At 38.6% G+C, this 13,244-nt stretch overlaps 1 protein-coding gene across 5 annotated transcripts in view; it reads left to right on the plus strand.

The window, feature by feature from the left end:
* LOC136836055 (putative leucine-rich repeat-containing protein DDB_G0290503) overlaps positions 1–13,244 on the plus strand; it is a 359,912-nt gene that overhangs the window by 180,931 nt on the left and 165,737 nt on the right. The window lies entirely within an intron of this gene.

Raw genomic sequence — 13,244 nt, forward strand, 5'->3', positions numbered from 1 at the left:
TCTTATATTGCTTTTGTGTGATAAATTGCAATCATATCGATCAATGTTTTGGTTTGGATGGAAATCGATTACACGGTAAGCTTATTTCGCCGTATTTAACTCAGTTCAGAGCGCTTTTCTTGCTTCTAGTTAACGTAAATGAATCCCTAGATACTTTATTTATATGGGGCAAATTTATTTTGCTGTTATAGGAAGTTTTTTAAGTTGAAATATAACTTAAATACGTCTCATTTAGCTATTTTTTACGTTAATAGATGATGTTGGCTGGTTGGGGGCGTTTGTTTTGTATAAAAAAAATCAAGATTCAGTTCACTATTTTCACTTGATTTCATCATAATACTAGCTTTATGTATTTATCGTTTATTGATGTAAAAATAGCAGTACAGTGAATTAAGGCATAAAATTTTAAGAGATCCAGGGAAAAGATGCATATTCGTTATGTTGATGTTTGCATAATACGATATGTGAATATAGAGTACAGTAAACCCCCTGTATTTACGGGGGATGCATACCTCATCCTCCCCGCGAATAGCTAAAACCAGCGAATACTTAAAACCCTTCTAAAAACACTTAGAACTGCCTATTTGGATAGTTCAGACACACACAAAACAAATTAAGGTGAATTATCATAACTCGAGCATTACCTGAGTATTTTATTTTGATCACAAAAAGTGCATTTAGTCATGAAAATCAGATGAAAATACAGTATTCAGTGGATATTTCTCAGTGAAAAATACCGCGAATGAGCGAATTTTGCACAAATAGTGGGTAGATATGTTCCAAAGAGAATCCGTGAATACGTGAGTTCACGGGGGGTTTATCGTACAGTATAATGTAGGCTAGGCTACTGTATATGTATATGCTATACCATAGTGTAGGCTAAGCTAATTCCTGTTTGTTATTCAATTTCTCTTTATACTGTATTGAATTATCATGTCACTCCGCATGAACCTCCAGAATTAGCTGACATTAATAATTACTATACCATGTATGTATAGAATATACTTTATAGTGTAGGCTAGGCTATATTTGAGATACGTTTTTTCCAACAAATGATTTTTTTTTTTTTTTTTTTTTTTTTTTTTTTTTTTTTTTTTTTTTACACCTAACCCCATTGTAAGTAGGACAATACCTGTATAAGCATTTTTTTGTGTGTGTGTGTGTGTGTGTGTGTCTGAACTATCAAAATAGGTAGTTCTAAGTGTTTTTAGAAGGGTTCTAAGTATTCGCGGGTTTTAGCTATGGGGGGGTGGAGATGAGGTACGCATCCCCGCAAATACAGGGCGTTTCCTCTAATGTGTTCTTTCATGCCCAGTAGTTTTGATTGAAATACTTTCTCTCCAGTTTTAATTACGATAGAGTTTCATCCATGTTGCCGATACTCGATAGTTTATAGTCATTAGCAGCATGAACACTGTTTTCTCAGCTTTAGCTACAACTTGCAGCTTAAATTTAGCAGTATGTTTCCTTGACGATCTTTTATCCATGCCAAATAAGGGTATAATGTAAAAAATATATGAGTCCCATTCTACTTAACGTCGTTTGTACCATAACTGCGATAACGGTTTACTACTGTACGGTGGTTGAAATATAACCAAAACGGCTGTTGTTATCTGATTAAGTGATAAACAAAACAACAGTTTCTCATTCGGTTGTTTATGGCTGTACGCATTTACGCAAGAGTTTAACGCTACTGCCAATACTTTTATCATTCTCTTTTACTTTTTTAACTAGAAGATGGGATAAAGAGATGGAGGAAAAGGAGTTGGTCTTTTGTAATTTGGTCTCTCTTACTGCCTGATTGTACGCTGCTGCCTGCGGCCGTGTGAAATTTGAAAATATTCTCTAAATATTGTCTTATTGGTATTAATTGCTTACCCCATTGCAAAATCGAATTATCGTAAGGCGAGTTATCGTACTCGAGCACTACGTAGGTACCTGAGTATTTTAATAGTTTTATCACAGAAAGTGCTTTTAGTCATGGCAAATATATGAAAATACAGTAGTTAGTGATAATTTCTCAGTGAAAAATACCATGAATGGGCAAATTTTCAGTGAATAATACGTATATATGTTCGTAGAGAGATCCACGAATTGTGAGACCGCAAACACTGTCGAAACTTCGACAAGAGAGATTGTCCTTTTCCGCAAGTTGTACTATAGTTTTATATATTCTCTTTAAATTTACGTAAAGTGGAAATGCGTAATATGTAGAAGAAGGATATTTTGTTTTGTTGTGTTTGTATTTAGTAATTAAGGGCTTTGTTTTAACTGTTTCATGTGTAATATTGCTTAACTACCAGTGTTGGTTGTTTGTTTGGTAGTTAGTCGAAGGTTTGGTGTCAGGCGAAGACGGCCGTGAAGTCAGTCTCTTCATAACCTTGACACAGAGTGATTTGAGCTAGTGGCGACTTGAGAATGCAGCCATAATTAGCTGTGTCTACAAATCCACTCAAGTATTCGTATCCATCTCAGTACATTTAGTGAAACTTCCTTTAGGAGATATGCATATCGAAATGTAAGGAGAATTTCTTGAGGTGTGCTTTGGATGAGGGTCGTAAAATAAAGATTGTGCTCACGCCAATCTAACTACTGTACATCAAGCTAGGAACAGTTGCATGCTCCAATAGTAAGTTCATATTGTTTGTTTAGTTAATATACACAACGCAGTGTATTGATAAAATCATCATTTGAATTAGCATAGTAACGAAGTAACCTGGGTGTCGTAGCATAAGACTTAGGCTGCGATTTGGGTCAGTACGTTTCGGATCGTTTAGGCTATACGATAACTCTAACGATTTGAAATGTTATACTTATTCTGAGTGAGTCGGAATAAAATGGTGCCGTGACCATGATTTCAGTGATTGGTTGTTATAACAGTGATCTGTATTGTTGACGTTTATGAAATTTTGAGGATCATTGTGATATTTGGCGATCAAGATAGAGACGTGACCGGCTGATGGTGGCGGCCATTTTATAATGTCACGTGTTAGCCTAGCCTGAAATGGATTAGTAGGATTAACTCGGTCAATCATTGTCTAGCCTAGCTGAGGCTTGATAGTAACTCGGTGGGAATTTGAACCTTCCTTTCATTATTTTTGGGATCATTGCACATTGAATAAAGTTGATAAAATGGCTATGGCCTATCAAGACGTATTTCACATGGAGCGAAAGGTTGCTGTGATAGGACAGTCTCATGTAAAACATCACAGACATTTTATGACAGTGTGCTGTAGTAAAGTGATGCGAGACTAAGACAGCCCTTGTATTATCGCACTTTTGGGAAATCGTGAGCAGTGTGCGATAACCTTCCAGATCTTGTGCTAGTGGCCAAATTGACAGCTTATGCCCCAGATATTGTTATCCTGTTCATTGGAGGAAACGATATTGATGTAGATGATGAAGATCCAGAATTGGTCAATAAGGTAAAAAAATAAGATTTTAGGATTAGTAGGGAGATTGGAAGGTACCTATAACTGTAAGGTTTTGATAGTTAGTATTGAAATTCGTTCCACTCGTAGAAACATCCCTAGAGGTAGATATCGAGCACGGAAAAATCTACTAAACCAATTATTGAAGAAAAACCAAGAAATAACCTTTGTTTTCAATCAATTGGTAGATAGAGACTTTGCCAGTAATAGAGTGCATTTTCAATATGATAATTACAAGATACTGGCAAGTCACTTACGTGAAGCAGCAGATGCTTATGCTTTCACCCAGGATTGGTAAATATCAGGTTGTGTTTACGCCAACCCAGAAGTTAGGTTAAGCAAGGTTAGGCAAAATGATGATTGACGCAGTTCCACTTCGTAAATTGTTTATTTTTTCCTTCTTTATAAATTGTAGGTAATGGAAAGGATATATTAATTTTTTTTGAAATTCAGGGTAAGTTTTAAGATACTTAAGTGATATTTAATTTGGAATAAAACCCTGTTGTGCATTGCATATATGTATGTATAGTCAAGAGCACATATATATAATATAACCGGTAGTGATCTACCATTGATTGATTTGAAGAAGTGTGGCCAAGTTTTAAATATTATACTTGCTAATGTGGTATATATAGTTTTTTGAGCTGGCAGTTTGCACACTTTTAGTAATTAAGAACATGTGTATTGTATTTGGTGTTGGTAAATTATAGGCTAAGATGTCTGACCTAGAAGAGATGGGGGTGTTTTTTAAGTCTGTGATAACTAACTGGTCAAAAAAGGTTGAAACCACTATTGATACAGGTGATATCAATAGTCTTTCTTCATTGAGAGATTCCTTGAAGGAATATTTGCAGAAAATCCAGGAATTTGATAATGAAATATTGGATTTAACATACCCTGTAGGACAACCTGACCAAATTTTGAATGAAGCAGAATACAGTAAACCCCTGTATTTGCGTTCTCACAATTCACGTATTCGCGGATTTCTTTTTGGAACGTATCTACTCATTATTCGCGGAAAATTTGCCCATTCGCGGTATTTTTCACTGAGAAATATTCACTAATTACTGTATTTTCTTATTATTTTCATGACTAATTGCACTTTTTGTGATAAAACTATTAAAATACTCAGGTATAAGCATTTTTACAGGGTTTTTCTTGTGTTTAAAATATCAAAATAGGCAGTTCTAAGTGTTTTTAGAGGGGTTTTAAGTATTGGGTGGGTTAGGCATCCCCCCTGAATACAGGGGGTTACTGTACTGTATAGCCTAAAGGTAGGCACTGAAATTCATAAACTAAATTCCTCAATCACGAGTCTTCTAGCTGTAAGAGGTGAACCTAGTGCGCTGATATTGCCTGTTAGAGCTACTGTGAAGTCACCCAGACTAGACTTCAAACATTTTGATGGTGATGTAACAGAATGGAATTCATTTTGGGAACTTTATGAAGTATCAGTACACCAACATACTGATTTTGAGAATATACAGAAGTTTTCTTATCTGAAGGGTCTATTGGAAGGTCAGGTGATAAATATTTGCAAGCAGTGAACTTGTTGAAAGAGACCTGTGGCAGAAAAGACAAAATCAAGTTGTGTTTAGTTAGAAAACTCTTCCAAACAGAGACTCCAAAGGCAGATGCAGAATCGCTACAAGGGTTTAGAGCACAATTCAAATGCTGCATAAGATCATTGGAGAGTGAAAGACTGGAATTGAGTGAATTATATACCATCTTGCTATACACCAAACTACCAAGTAGTGTAAGTGAAATAATAAAGCAAAGGTGTGGAGAAGATTGGTTGAAATCTGACTTTTAGAAGATATTTTGAAGAAGAAATACACAATTTGAGGGCCTTTCCACAGACTGAAACAGCAAAAGCTAATACATTGACCATGGTATCTGCTTTCGCAGTAGAACAACGGCAATCTGTGAGACCAAAAACAACATTGGTAAGGCCTAAAGAAAGTACGAACAGAGCCAAGGTAAAACAGGTTAAAGGATGTACACTTTGCGAGAGCAACCACATATGGACACATTGTAAATCCTATGCAACCAGAGGAGGAAGGATAGAACGACTCAGAACTCTGGGTTTGTGTTTCATATGTGCATCCAGTAAACACTTCAGTTCTGACTGTGACAGGCAAAGTTGTAATAACAGTTGCACTGTAGGACATCATAGTGCTATATGCAATAGAAACCAGCCCAACAAATCTAAGGTAGGCAGGGTACAAGTTGGAACACACTCTTTGACAAACACCAGACGGGAAATAAGACGACTAGGAAGTCTGTCGTACCTACAACCACAATAACCCTAAAGGGTAAAAGAGGTCACATTGTGTGAAAGAGAGGGTTGTTAGATACCTGTGCCAAAAGATCATATAAGAAATCTGCTCTTGAGGGACTCCACTATAAAAGCAAGGGAGTTGAAAACATATCATGGAGATGTTACGTAACTTCTACACCAGTTACGGAATATGAAATGGTGAACATCGCTGTACCTCATTGGGGTAGATTAATAAATATGGATTGTGGGTTAAGCTTGAACGATTGTTTGTGGAAGGGAAGGGAACTCAAAGTTCTACTGCAGTTTTAGGGCAAAGATATACCTGCAGAATTTGTGGAAGCAACAACTGGATTTGGATGAACAACTCCAGACCCATTACAGAGCCAGTGGGTTGAGTTATCCGAAGACTTAGAAAAATGTCTTGATATTTTCTTTTGTAGGAATACTAATCTAGGAAAAGGGGACACCTTACACATATTCTGCGATGCCAGTGAGTTAGCATATGGTTGTGTAGCTTATAGAGTAAAGAATAAAAACTCTCTCATTTAGTGATGGCAAAAGCAAGAGTAGCACCCATTAAAGAATTAACTGTTCCAAAACTGGAATTGATGGCATTGTTGCTAGCTGCAAGAATGGCAAAATTTATTAAAGAATCCTTTGAGAAGGCTGAGTTCATAGAACTGTTCATTTGGTCGGACAGTAAAGTCGCCCTAATTGGCTAGTATCGAAAAGTGTTCTCCCTGTGTTTGTGAAAAATAGAGTACAGGAAATAAACTCTTTAATTCCAGAGGCGGTCTTTTCCTATGTGCCTGCAGATGATAATCCCAGTGACACTGGTTGACACGTGGGAAAAGGACAGAAATGATCTCGGATAGTTCTTTCTGGTGGGAGGGACCCCTAGGTTAAAAAATTTCCTCTTGGCCAATAGATAGGTCGTGGGTTGGTGGATCACTTATGCTGGGTAGGGAAGAAAACATTCTGGTCAGTACTGTAGGGGACAACCTGAATGGTAATACTCACTTGCTGAACTGGGAGAGATTCTGCAAGGTTAAAAAAGTCTGTAGGACCACGGCATGGATCCTACGATTTTTTAATAATTGTAGGAGTTCAACGAGTATGAAGAGGCATGGTGAATTGACCTTGGAAGAACTCCAAGAGGCAATGCTCATATGGGTGTAAATGCCACTGTGGTGAGCGTCAGACAGGAGTTCTGGATCCCACAGGGGAGGCCGTATAAGCCCAGTATAGTTCCTCCATTACCTGAGTTCAGAGTGCAATGCAAGCAACCTTTTCATACCACAGGTGTGGACTACACCAGCTCATTATGGGTTAAGGGAAAAAAACAAAGCCCTGAGAAGGCTTATATCATCCTATTTACGTGCCCGATAACCAGAGGCATACATATGGAGCTAGTTGATAACCAGTCCTGTGACTCATTCCTCATGAGTTTTAGAAAATTCTATAGCAGAAGAGGTTTCCCAACACTCATGTTGAGTGACAACGCCACCGCGTTTGTAGCAACATCAGAATACCTCAAGACCATGTTGGAGAATCCCAGGGTAAAAGAACATCTGTTAGATATAAAGTGTAACTGGAAGTTCATTCCAGCGAGAGCACCATGGTTTGGTGATACATGGGAAAGGCTGACAGGACTTCCGAAGTCATGCCTAAAAAAGATCGTAGGCGAAGCCTTGCTCAGTTTTGAGGAAGTGACCTGTGTGCTGGTGGAGCTGGAAGGAATTATCAATGACAGACCAGTAAGTTACATGCCCAGGGACTTGAATCAGCTGGAAATTTTAACCTCTAACCATTTGATCCTTGGACGAAAGCTTAAGTCCTTCCCAAGAGAAGTAGTAAATTGGAAAGAGATCTCCGGTGACCCTACCTATGAACGGAGAGAGTTCGCCAAGAAAAGATTCCTCTATGTAACCAAGTTGTGTGACAACTTGTGGAAGAGATGGGAGAGGGAGTATTTAACAGTGTTAAGAGAGACCCATTGAGTGGGAATAGTGCATGGCTCATGGCCCAGGGTAGGGGAAGTTGTCCCCATTCATGATTAGGGGCCAAGGATCAAGTGGAAGTTGGACTAAGTGATCAAGTTACACATGGGGAGATACAAGGTCCCAAGAGTGGCTACTCTAAGAACGGCACATAGCCAGCTTATGAGACCTGTAATTAAGTTATACCCCTTAGAGCTGTGGCAGGAAATAAGGGAAACTAATCATGTGACAGATGACATTCAGTCAAGCACCCTCCCGAGAACAGGACTATTGTAAATAATGTAGGCATAAGTTTTTCTTGCGGGAAGTATGTCGAAACTTCGACAAGAGAGATTGTACTTTTCCGCAAGTTGTAGTATAGTTTTGTATATTATCTTTAAATTTACGTAAAGTGGAAATGCGTATTATGTAGAAGAAGGATATTATGTTTTGTTGTGTTCGTGTTTAGTAATTAAGGGTGTTGTTTGTTCGGCACTTAGTCAAAGGTTTGGTGTCGGTTAAAGACGGCCATGAAGTAGTCTTTTCATAACCTTGATACAGAGTGGTTCGAGCTAGTGGTGACCTAAGAATGCAGCCATAATTAGATGTGTCTACAAATCCACTTAAGTATTCCTATTCATCTTAAAGTACATTTAGGGAAACTTCCTTTAGGAGATATGCATGTCGAAATGTAAGGAGAATTTCTTGAGGTGTGCTTTGGATGAGGGTTGTGAAATAGAGATTGTGCTCATGCCAATCTAACTACTGTACATCGAGCTAGGAACAAATGAATGCACCAATAGTAAGTTCATATTGTTTGTTTAGTTAATATACACAACGCAATGCATTGATATAATCATAATTTGAATTAGCATAGGAACAAAGTAACCTGGGTGTCGTAGCATAAGACTTAGGCTACAATTTGGGTCAGTACATTTCGGATCATTTAGGCTATACGATAACACTGATGATTTGAAATGCTGTACTTATTCTGAGTGAGTCGGAATAGATACAGGGCATTTACTGTATTTCACCTTTTTCATTTATTGTTCTGGATGCCTGTAACTGGCTTTAGGAACAAAAATATCATGTTTTGTATAAATGAGTTCTGCATTAACAGGATGTATTCTATAGAGTTAGATAGGCACACAGTGTGTGCCAGTTGTGGGGTTCGGGATTGTGATGTTAACAATAGGTGTGAATAGCGTAGGTAGTAGTCACTTGCATTTATAAACATACTCCTTATATATTGGAAGAGGAGAGAGTTAGATAAATTGAGGAAAATTTACTTAGATTAAAGCATAACCCTGTCAGATTAAAGCATAACCTCATTAATTTTTCACGCATCTAATTTTTCCAGTTACTGTACCCTCTTCTGACCCCTACTCTCACCTCTCCACATACCCACACCTGAGCCTAAAGCCTCAGCTCTGCTTTCTGTTTCCCCATTGATCCAGGAATAGCATATTCTTGAAGTAGAACAGGGTGTTGAGTCTTGTTCTATAAACCATTAAGGGTTTGAAGGAATTTAATTTTGCTAATCAGTCTGTGTGCCTCCCATAGTGTGTGCTTTTTTTGCAGTCCCCTCTGAGAGGGAAGGTGTCAGTGGCCTCGCATGTCTGTAGCCCAAGCTTATGACTGCCTAGCAACAATTGGAAATGTCCACTGCCAGGAATCAGGTTGGTTCTCAGTGTGAGGTTCCGTGCCCTCAGTCATCATCCTCTCATCCATCTTGATCAGCTAAGTGTTTGGTTCATTCACAAAGGATTGTTTTGGAAAGCGTAAATCCTTGCATCAGTGATTGATGTCACCTTTGTCCAACTGTAAATGGTAGTGAGTTTAGCTTAGCATTAGCTCCTAATTCATAGGAGGGTAACAGTGTTAAGATTCCTGTTATTTGTTCCAGTTCCAAGGATAATACAGTATTGTTTATCTGTTGTCAAACCTTTTTTCATCAGTGTCTGTATCTCAGTCTCATTCTATTCTTTCCATTTTTTTACTTTAGTTTTAGCCCTCCCAACAGCCTCTGCTGTTGGTGGCCCTTAGTCTGCCACTCTAATGTAGCATTTTTGGCCTCTGCATCATTAAGAGGCACCTCAATTAAGTCTACGCTAGATACTATTTCAACAACTTTATTGACTTGTGATTTGTCGTATGTTGATGACATTGGGGCTTGTGAGGTGACTACAAGTAAGGCTGTCTTGTCAGGCATCACTAGCCCACCTTTTTCCCCTGCCTCCATACTGCCCCCCAGCCATGCACTATGAGTGGTATTACATAACTGCACTTTCTCAGGTGTCTTTTTAAGTGCCTCAGGCAAGCCCCACCCGAGGCACGTCCCACAAGAGGACCTGCTTCGTATGTATAGTGGTGTTATTTCATCCCTTTCTCAGCTGGCTGGCAACACTACAATAGAGTATGCCTCATGCTTTTATTGATGCTATTTCATCCCTTTCTCAGGTGCCTCACAGTGCCTCAGCGGTTTTGCCTCATACACTTACTGGTATTATTTTATAATCTCAGCCACCCTGCAGTGCTCCAAGAGTGGTGCCACTTATGGTGCCTCCCCTCCCTTGTTGTTTGGGGGTTTTGTTTGAGGAGTCAGTTCCTGCCACCCCTGCTTTTGCCCTGATGGGTGAGGATATTGATGTAGAGGAATCTACTTCTGTGTCTCAGTGGTTCAGTGATGTTTGTGCTTCCCTTTAGCCTAACTTGGTTGAGGCAGTTTGGTACAAATTAGATCTCATTTTATCTCCGAATACATTGGCACCTGCTTAGCCTTTGTTGAAACTTAGCCTTTCACATTTGTTGAGGGCATGATTTGAGAAAATCTCTCGTATTCTGGTGTATAATATGTCATTCAAGAACTCCAGTACTTGTCATCTTATGTGAGGCTGTATGATAGTGGCACCTTGCCTCCACTGAAACAGTCTTCTGTTCAAGACAGATTCTTTTTGGCTTCTTTAATCCTTGATACTGGGAAAGTTCTTTGTTTCAATGCTGGAACAGATAGCGCATCCAAGTTGTTTTTCTGTGTGACTCTCTTTTGCTGAGCTTTGACGTAGGATGATTGCTCACTTCTTGCAGCAACTTAAGGAGCTTGAGGCACCAGAAGATGTTAAGATTTTAGAGGAGTCCTTGGCATTTATGACTCGGCTTGATAAAGCCATCTTGGACGCTTCTGTGGAGACGTTACATGTTATTACCAATACAATGTTTAGGAAGAAAGAGCAGTTATACTCTTGTTTTACCTTGAAGATATTGCTTTCGCAGAAGTTGGCTGCAATTTTTGACTCACCCCTTGAACACCTCCTTGATCCATTCCTTTCAAAGGCAATTGAGGTGGTTTCTTGGCACAGTCCTGGAAGTCAGCCATGAAGAATTCTGCCATTGAAACCTTTGTTAAGGATGCCCCTGCTTCTTTACACCTCATTCTGTTGTTGGACCACTGCAGAGTTGGACACATGAGTTTTTCTGCAGAGCAAATCTGTTGCTTTTGGACTAGTCAGAGTGGGAGTATAATGCAGTCATTTCTTAGTAACCAGCACTTTCATGCAGAGAATGTGGCCAAGGCTTGTAGTCTGATCCTCTCTCTCGACCGAACACCTGTTTTAAACGTTCATTGCATGTATAGCATGTAAGTGAATGCAAGGATGAACAGGAAAAATGCTGCATTGTAGGATGTTTCTGTTGATTTCTGAGGCAGAGCTTCTCTTTTACTTGTGTCAGATCCCATGGTGCCTGATCTCTCTCCAGAAGATTTTTATGAGTTGGTGAACCAGTTTACTTTCTCTACTACTAGGGCAGCAGTTGGTAACCTGAGAGTGTTAGCTTCCTCTTCCTCAGTTGCTTTTTCTGCTTTCTAACCCATTTTATCTTTAGGGTCATCAGATTTATGACATGGTTTGATGATACATGTATACGAGCCTACCATGACAAACAGACCAAATTCAACGCATGGAGAGGCAATCATTGAAATGAAAATTACACCATTTTTTGTTGAGTCTTGCTGTGCTGCGAATAGAACTTACCATATAACCGAGAGAAATTGCAGTAATTCTTTGAAAAGGAAACTTAAAGGAATTACTCAGCTCCATCTGTGGTGGACGAAATTGGCATCATCTATTTTTGGGTCAGGCTCGTCTTCCATTCCACCACTACTAACTGATGATGGCAGGTTGGTTACTGGTCCTAGGGAGAAGGGTGAACTGCTTCATCGAGCTTTTGAAGCTAAGCAATCAGCTGATGATATCCCTTCCCCTGATACTTATCCTGAACTTATTCTTAAAAAAATTCCATTACGCTCTAGAGTTTAAGAAAATCTTGATAATCTTGGTAGCTGGGGTGGAGAAGATCCTAATGGTTTATTCCCTTTGTTTTTTTCAAAAAGGTTCTAGTGTATTGTCTCCCAAGATTACTGGGTTCTATAGATTTTTATGTCAGCATACTATCTTTGTGGATGAGCGCAAGCTTAGTAATACAGTGTTTGTTCCAAAGAGTGGCATATCTGTAGACTGCAGTAAGTACAGGCCAATCTCTATTCACCCTATGCTCTCCAAATTTGCTGAAAAACTTATTTTTAAACCATTATAGAAGTATGTGGAATCTAAAGAATTGTAAGTTGATAGTGCATATGCATACAGTAAGCAGTTAAGTACCTGTGATGCTCTTTTAGACTTGACATGCCATTTGCAAGGGAACCTTGATAAAGGGTTTGTGTGCAGAGTAATTCAAATAGATTTTAGTGCTGCTTTTCATTTAGTAAATCACAAGGCACTTATTTATAAACTTCCGAAATCATACAGTGGGTGGTTATTATATGTCGGTTTTAGAAGTTTAATCATTATTATTTTATTTTTATTTTCTGCATTAGTGAAATGGTTTGGTCATTACGAAATGTATAAAAAGCACGTGCAATTTCATAAAATTTTTTGTAGCAAAACATTCTTCATGTTTAAAAGTATCCGTTCATGTTGTGATATCATAGGAAGTCACGTCACAGGACGACAAATAGTGGCAGGGAGCAAAATGTAAACAATACAGGCGAGAGGATTGAAAACACTGTGGTGTGATAGAGAGAGCTCCCTGATGGTTAGGTTGTCAGTTTTGAGTTGTAAGTCAGTTTTGTGATTTTGTGTGGTTGTAAGCTGGATAATAAAAGAATAACATGAGTAGGCGGGTGGACTGCATAATTGTAGCAATTTTGGACGGGTTAGGCTAGAAAAACTTTCAAGTGGTAGCAGAGTGTGGTTGGTTAAAAATGGATGGATCCGATGGTAAACTTTGGAAGATGAAATGAAGAAACTGTCCGAGATTTAGCGGGACACAGGGTAATTATAAAGAATGGAGAGGACAAGTTGAAGATTGGCTTGTGGTGTGTGGAGGAGTAAAATATCCCGGGATAGAGATAAGATAAGCTGAAAGGGAAAAGCTTTAGAAATAACAGAAGGAATATATGAAGTGTATCAAAAAGATGCACTAATGGAAAATTACAGTAAAATGAAAAACTATTTTAAAAAAGAAAGAGAATCTAGTAAAAGGATGAGAGATTTT

This window comes from Macrobrachium rosenbergii, chromosome 56, assembly GCF_040412425.1.
Source record: "Macrobrachium rosenbergii isolate ZJJX-2024 chromosome 56, ASM4041242v1, whole genome shotgun sequence".
In the NCBI taxonomy this organism is placed as follows: Eukaryota; Metazoa; Arthropoda; class Malacostraca; order Decapoda; family Palaemonidae; genus Macrobrachium; species Macrobrachium rosenbergii.